Source organism: Sapajus apella, unplaced genomic scaffold (genome assembly GCF_009761245.1).
Source record: "Sapajus apella isolate SASKATOON/1434 unplaced genomic scaffold, GSC_monkey_1.0 scaffold48, whole genome shotgun sequence".
NCBI lineage: Eukaryota > Metazoa > Chordata > Mammalia > Primates > Cebidae > Sapajus > Sapajus apella.
In genome coordinates, this window is record NW_022436988.1 from 6,093,537 (window position 1) to 6,102,030 (window position 8,494).

Here is an 8,494-nt window from a genome sequence, read left to right on the forward strand (position 1 = left end):
AGGTGGACAGAGGCTCTTCGGAGCTCGCAGGGCCAGTCTGAAGAGGGCTCTCTGGCTTCAAAAGCACTTTCCGAGGCCAGACCTGACCACCCCACCCTGGAAGTGCCCAAAGCCTCAGTCACGTGTCAAATGACTCTGTGGCTCTTCCCAGCTCAGGCCCTGATGAGGCAGCCTGGCTTATGCGAGGAGGGGACTTTCTTTTCCTCCAGCTGGTCCTGGTCCCCTCCAATCCCCCATGCCCAGTCCCCTTGTCGCCTGTCCTGACCACCTCCCTGTCCCCTTCCTGGGCCATTTTTTACTGGCCGTGACTCATGCTCTCTGCTTTTCCTGCTCCTTCTTCATCAAAATTGACCTGTCCTGAGTTCCATTATCTCACTGCCTTGCTCCCTGCTAATGTGAAAATGGGTGATAAATTGGTCTTAGCAGAAGGATGTGTTACACCAGCTAGGTAACAAATTTGCATTGAACAAGGACATGCTAACCGTGCCTTTGTGCAGAAGAGTGACGGATGGTGGCAGGAAATTTGGGCATTGTGGCAGGTTGGCTGAGGAGATGTCGGAGGGCAGAGGTCTCTGCCAGGCCTCTAAAACACACCTCATGCCTGGGTGCCTATATCTGCCACAAACTCTGGCAATAATTTACTCCCTGGATGTCAAGGCCAAAGCTGTATCTACACGAAGGAATGAAATGTCCCTTCTGATTGGGTGTCTCTCTCATGTAAGCTCAGCGGGTAGCATTTTTACCCGGTTGCCATTTTAGGTCAAAGGGGAAGCCTCTTCCTGAGTGGTGGAGAGGGGGCTCCCTAGAAGGCATGGTCACCTCTGGAGTAGGCCATCTGGGGAGGTGGACTACCCTCCACAAAAGCCAGAATTCAGAAGGTAGGGGAGGGTGATTTCCACTTCCTCTGGGTCACACTCTCTTAGATCTGGACTTTGAGGTTGGAGTGGAGGAGCCCCTCTGCCATTTGATGGATGGCTTGGGGCCTGGGAGGGAAGCAAGCAGAGGAGAGCCAGTGACCTTTTTAAATTTATTTTCTGAGATGATGTCTCGCTCTGTCGCCCAGACTGGAGTGCAGTGGCATGATCTCAGTTCACTGCAACCTCCGCCTCCTGGGTTCAAGCGATTCTTCTGCCTCAGCCTCCTGAGTAGCTGGAACTACAGGCACATGCCTCGATGCCCAGCTAATTTTTGTATTTTTAGTAAAAACAGGGTTTTGCCATGTTTGGCCAGGCTGGTCTCAAACTCCCGACCTCAAGTAACCCACCCGCCTTAGCCTCCCAAAGTGCTGGGATTACAGGCAGGAGCCATCGCGCCAGGCCAGCCAGTGACATTTTGCGAGCCAGACTGTCCAGCTGCCTGGCCCTTTTGGAGTCTGTCCCCTTTCCTTGGCCTCTTGTCTGCAGCAAAGTTCCACATAAACAGTTCTGCTTGCTCCCTGCGGTGCTGCAGGCATTAGGAGAAAAGCTGTGGATGCCACATCATGCAGTCTTGGATACAACCTCTTCACCCCTCGGTTTCCTCAACCATAAATCAAGCTCCTTATAGCCTGCTTCATAGAGCTGTTCCGAGGATCCAGCCACTTAATGCAGGCAAGTGGCCCATTGCTGGGCCCTCCAGAGCCTTCCAGGCACAGTGGTTCTGCTGATCGTTGCTGCTGTCCGTCAGGAACAGGTGCTGTTTGTGCCCCCTGCTGCAGTCACCTCTGCAAGCTAAGAGGCAGATTACTGAGAACACCTTCCACTCTTTGCCTGAGGACTTTTTTAAAATGGCTTCGGGAATATGCTAGAACATGAAACGGCAAGAAAGAAGGACCCTGGGGCCAGGCGCAGTGGCTCACACCTGTAATCCCAGCACCTTGGGAGGCCAAGGTGGGTGGATCACCTGAGCTTAGGAGTTTGAGACCAGCCTGACCAACATGGAGAAACCTCATCTCTATTAAAAATAATAATAATACAAAGTTAGCCAGGCATGGTGGCGCATGCCTGTAATCCCAGCTACTTGGGAGGCTGAGGCAGGAGAATCACTTGAACCTGGGAGGCGGAAATTGCAGTGAGCTGGGATCGAACCATTGCACTCTAGCCTGGGCAACAAAAGTGAAACTTCGTCTAAAAAAAAAAAAAAAAAAGAAAGAAAGAAAGAAGGACCCTGGACAGGGCATCAGCACCCTGGAAGCAGCACTCAAGCAGTGGACAGACACCCCTACTTCCTCTCCCTCAAGGGGACCCTCTGCATGATGTTACCCTGTGGCTCCCCGGGTTCCCAGCAAGTCTGAGCTCCAGTTGCCTGTGGTGTGACCAGCCCTATGATGCACCTGTGTTCACTCCCTTCTCTCCCCTGTCTCATTCCACTTGGTGGTCAATGCTCCTGGGGTCACCTCCCAAATTAACCACTTGCAGAATCCTATTCTCAGAATCTGTTTCTGGGGGACCCATACCAAGATCCCAAGGTCCTGCCTCATCAACTCATGTTTCTCAGACCGGCTTCCAGCTGAATCGCCTGCAGAATTTAGCAAAATTGTCCTTATTCTGATCTAATAGCTGAGGTGCGGCCTGCGCACGTTGGTGCTTTAATGCCACAGGTTATGCCAACACAGGCCAGGATGGGAAAGCGCTGTTCTGGACAAATACCTGTGGCCTTCTGAGGAGGCGGGGGAGTCTCTGCAAGCCAGCCAGGGGAGAATGGGGAAGTAGGAATGGCTGCACTGCTGCAGAGCGCAGTTGAGGACTGACAGTGGGCCAGGCACGGTGGCTCAAGCCTGTAATCCCAGCACTGCAGGAGGCTAGGGCAGGAGGAATGCTGAAGCCAGAAGCTTGAGATGACCAGCCTGAGCAACACAGTGAGACCCCGTCGCTACCAAAAGCTTTAAAACTTATCCAGGTGTGGTGACGTGCACCTGTAGTCCCAGCTACTCAGGAAGCTGAGGCAGGAGGATCGCTCAAGCCCAGGAAAACAGAGGCTGCAGAGCTATGAGCTCACTACTACACTGCAGCCCACGTGACGGAGCAATGCTGTCTCTCCATTTTTTTTTTTTTTTTTTTTTTTGAGATGGAGTCTAGCTCTGTCGCCCAGGTTGGAGTGCAGTGGTGTGATCTCGGCTCACTGCAACCTCTGCCTCCCAGGTTCAAGCAATTCTCCTGCCTCAGCCTCCTGAGTAGCTGGGATTACAGGCTCCTGCACCACAGTTAAAATAACCCAGTTAACTTTGTATTTTTAGTAGAAATGGGATTTCACTGTGCTGGCCAGGCTGGTCTCAAACTCCTGACCTCATGATCTGCCCGCCTCGGCCTCCCAAAGTGCTGGGATTACAAGCATGAGCCACCGTGCTCAGCTACCCTCTCTCTTATAAAATAATAAACAGATAAATAAGGACTGACATCAGGTGAACCCATTTCCAAACCCCATCCCTCTTCATTGTTTCTCTCCTGAAGCGATCAACAGACACACCCCAGCCACATGCAGGGCTAGAATGCACATTCTCCCAGGTGCCCTAAATATAGCACTTCCAGCCCCTCCCCCTGCCCTTGGGTTCTGCTGGCCTGGCTGGAAGGGTCAGAAGAAGCCCACCGCCAGCAGAAAGCCCTGGCCAGGAAGCAGAGGCCTGTGTCCAAAAAGGCAGAGGACTTAGGGAAGGGATCGTGGTGCAGTGGGGTAGTCCCACCATTCAGAGGTCCAAACTTAAAATACCGAGAGGGTAGGCCAGGAAACAGGGAAAGAGGAGTGTGGTGTTTCCCAGGCAATCGTAACAAACTACCACAATCTGTGTGGCTTAAAGCAATTGGAATTTATTTCTTCACATTCACCCCCTCCCAAGGGGAGGGGCTGGAAGTGCTATATTTAGGGCAGCTGGGCGAATGTGCTTCTTAGCCCTGCATTTGGCTGGTTGTGGGTCTGTTGATAATTTCAAGACAGAAACAGTGAAGAGGGATGGGATTGGAAAATGGGTACGCCTGATGTCAGTTTTTATTTATTTATTATTATTATATTATTTGAGACGGAGTTTCACTCTTGTTGTGCAGGCTGGAGTGCAGTGGGGCGATCTCAACTCACTGCAATCTCTGCCTCCCAAATTCAAGTGATTCTCCTGCCTCAGCCTCCTGGATAGCTGGGATTATAGGTGTGCACCATCACGCCCAGCTAATTTTGTATTTTTAGTAGAGATGGGGTTTCTCCATGTTGGTCAAGCTGGTCTCGAACTCCCGACCTCAGGTGATCCGCCCACCTCGGCCTCCCAAAGTGCTAGGATTACAGGCAAGAGCCACCACGCCTGGCCCTATCTATTATTTTATAAGAGACAGGGCATTGCTCTGACGCACAGGCTGGAGTCCAGTGGTGCGATCACAGCTCAGTGCAGCCTCTATCTCCTGGGCTCAAGCGATCCTCCTGCCTCAGCTTCCTGAAGCCAGAAGTCTGAAGTCAAGATGTTGATAGGGTCTGTTTCTTCCAGAGATAAACCACCCCAGGCTTCCCTCCCAGCTCCTGGCAGCCCCAGGCCGCTCCTGGCTTGTAGCTATATCACTCCGGCCTCTGCCTTATCTCCCTCTGCCCTTCTCTGTGTGTATCTCTGCGTGCCTGAATCTCCCTTCTCTTTTAAGGACACTACTCATTGATTTAGAGTCCACCCTAATCTGACAGGACCTCATCTTAACAAGTATATCAGCAAAGACTCTATTTCTCAGTAAGGTCGCAGTCTGAGGTTCTGGGAGGACATGGATTGGGGAAGACACTCTTTAACCCACTACAGGGACCTAGTTCAAATGACCTGCATAGTTAAAGATGGTCGAGGGCTGCAGCCCCTGAAGCGGACACACCCCCATTGTGTTGTGTGACTGTGGACCCAGTTATTTCAAGAGAAGCTAGAAATCTGGGCTTCTCCTGTGAAGTCGCATAATTTTAAAATGTAGGCTCAGTATTTTTAGAACTTCGTGCAAGACCAATAAAATCCATTGGAACGCCTGCCATCTGGGCCCCTGCAGGTGTCACTGGAGGGCAGAGCGGCGAGCCCACCAGCCCGCCCACCCAGCAAGTCCAGCTTCCGTGAACGACCCCCACCCTCAAGCCTCAGTCCAAGCTGCCCAGACAGCTCCCTGCCCCAGGGAGGAAAGTCAACACTCCTAGGTGCACTCTGTGGGGGGAAGGCTGCGCTGCTTCCCGGGGACTCCTGGACCCCCTGCTCGGCCCCCTGCAGCCTCACTGGGCATCAGAGCCTTGACTGCCACTCCTGCCTTCTCAAGCTTTCAAGGTTGTTTTTGGAGCTCACAGATGGGGCCCGGGGTGTGCAGAGGGAGAAGAGAAACAAGCCATTTACCACGTTTGCTATCGCCATTTAATGTTCGCCGACTGCAGTGGCACACAGCGCCTTATGAGGCAGTAGGCCATTGTCCTTTGCCGGAGTGTGCAGCATTAATAATGTCATAACAGCATTTACTGACACCCTGTACAAATCAGCAGCAGAGGCCCTGCGCAGGGACAACGGGCTGGCACACGCCAGCAGCCTTGAGCATGCAGGCCGTGAGGTGGGGAGCGCCGCTGCTCCGATGCATATTTTATGCTCTCTGTTTCACAACATTTAGGCTAATCCCCTGATTGAAAAGCAGAGTCTCGGGTTTGTTTTTATTTGTGATAGACGGCCATTCTACGTCGTAGCTTGCGGGAGCTGGGAGCAGAGCTATTGAGCTTGCCCTGTTCTGCAGGAAAGGTAGCCACTGTGTCTGGAGTGTATGTGGCCAGCGAAGCAGGTGCCCACCAGACAGGCAGCCCTCCCCCTCCACAGAGACCCCATCCCAGTGCTGGCAACACAGGTGAACGCTTTATCATGATCATGAGATTCCATTCATTGAGCATCTACTATATGCCAGTGATATGGTTCAGTTCTACATCCCCACTCAAATCTCATCATGAATTGTAATCCCCATAATCCCCACGTGTTGAGGGAGGAGTCCCATGGCAGGTGATTGGATCCTGGAGGCGGTTTCTCCCATGCTGTTTTAGAGATAGTGAGTGCATTCTCACAGGAACTGGGGCTCTTCCCCCTTCATTCCTCACTCTTCTCTCTCTTGCCACCTTGTGAAGAAGGTGCCTGCTTCCCCTTGCCCCGTGACTGTAAGTTTCCTGAGGCCTCCCCAGCCGCGTGGAACTGTGAATCAATTAAACCCCTTTCTGAGACCCAGTCTCAGGTAGCATCTTTATACCAGTGTGAAAACGGACTACTGCAGCCAGGAAATGAACCAGGGACTCTAAATGTATTACCATGTTCACATTGTTATTTTATTTAGATTTACTTTGGCAGAGCAACGTTTTTTTTAATGATATGGTTTGGATTTGTGTCCCCACTCAAATCTCATGTCAAATTGCAATCCTCACTATTGGAGGAGGGGCCTGGTGGGAGGTGACTGGACCAGGTAGAGATAACCCCCTTGCTGTTCTCCTGATAGTGAGTTCTCACAACATACAGTTGTTTAAAAGTATATAGCTCCTCCCCCCCTTCTTCCTCCTGTTCCTGCCGTGAAACCAAGCCTGCTTCCTCTTTGCCTTCCACCATGTTTGTAAGTTTCCTGAGGTCTCCCCAGCCATGCTTCCTATACAGTCTGTGGACTAGTGAGCCAATGAAGCCTCTTTTCTTTATAAATTATGCAGTCTCTCGTGTTTCTTTACAGCAATGTGAGAACAGACTAATACAGACTCCCTTTTCTTTCTGAATAGTTTCTCTGTTTGCATCACAGATCACTGCAGAAATATGGGATCAGAAGAATCATGGCCCCAAAGATGTCAACCTCTTAATCCCCAGAACCCATGAGTATGTTACCTCACATGGCAAAATCAGATTAAAGTTGCGAATGACATTTAGGTTGCTAATCAACTGAGTTTAAAATGCAGAGATTGGGCCCGGCACAGTGACTCACACCTGTAATCCCAGCACTTTGGGAGGCCGAGGCGATGGATCACCTGAGGTCGGGAGTTTGAGACCGCCTGGCCAACATGGAGAAACCCCATCTCTACTAAAAATAAAAAATTAGCCAGGTGTGGTGATGCATGCCTGTAATCCCAGCTACTCGGGGGGCTGAAGAAGGAGAATCGCTTGAACCTGGGAGGCGGAGGTTGTGGTGAGCCGAGATCGTGCCGTTGCACTCCAGCCTAGGCAACAATAGCAAAATTCCACCTCAGAAAAAAAAAAAAAAAAAAGTTGGGCGTGGTGGTTCATGCCTGTAATCCTAGCACTATGAAAGGCTGAGGCGGGCGGATCACAAGGTCAGGAGTTTGAGACCAGCCTGGTGAATATGGTGAAATCCCATCCCTACTAAAAATACAAAATTAGCTGGGTGTGGTGGTACACACCTGTAATCCCAGCTACTCAGGGAGGTTGGGGCAGGAGAATTGCTTGAACCCAGGAGGCAGAGGTTGCAGCAAGCCAAGATCATGCCACTGCACTCCAGCATGGGCGACAGAGCAAGACTCCATCTCAAAAAAAAAAAAAAAGCAGAGATTATTCTAGATTATCTGAGTGGGTCTGCAACCGAACCTAGGTTCAGCTGCTCAACACCCAAAAGCCAGACATGAACAGTAAGCTTGGAGGGAGGAAAAGCAGGTTTATTCAGGAAATCAGCAAAGCCAGGAAGATGGGGAACTACTGTTCTAAAGTAACAGCTCCAATTTTTTAGGCTAGCCAGAAGCTTGGTTTTTTTTATTTTATATTTTATTTTATTTTATTTTTTTGAGACGGAGTCTTGCTCTGTCACCAGGCTGGAGTACAGCGGTGCATTTTCGGCTCACTGCAACCTCCACCTCCTGGGTTCAAGTGATTCTCCTGCCTCAGCCTCTCGAGTGTCTGGGATGACAGGTGCCCGCCACCATGCCCAGCTAATTTTTGTGTTTTTAGTAGAGACGAAGTTTCACTGTGTTGGCCAGGATGGTCTCGATCTCTTGACCTTGTGATCTGCCCTCCTCGGACTCCCAAAGTGTGAGCCACCGTACCTGGCCAACCAAAGGGTTTTTACGGGAGGGGGATACAGGGAAGGGGTGGGCATTGGGATCTGGAGGTGATAAGGGACAGCACACATCTGTACATCAGTGAGGGTCGGAAGAGGTTGGGAACTTCTCTGTCCTTGGTCAGGTGACGGTGCACCTGTAAATCTTCAACAAAACATAGCTAGTTGTTTACAGACTTCCCCTTTAATCCCAGAGTTAGTTTAAAAAACTACATGATTGCTGTTTTGCATTTTGTCTCAGTGCTCTAAAATTATCCCAGCAGACGTGCAGGGATGAGTAAAGCCTCTTAAACAAAAATGGGGGGAGTGATGTTCGTTCTTTGCTTTTTTACTGTTCCAGACCTAATGTAACCCCAAGTGGTGGAACTCAGAAAATGACACCCCACAATATGGTGCTTTGACATGCTAAGTACAGTCATCCCTCAGAATCCACACAGGATTGGTTTCAGCACCCATGCAGGTACCAAAATCCAAGGATGCTCAATTTCCTTACGTCATATTTGCATGTTACC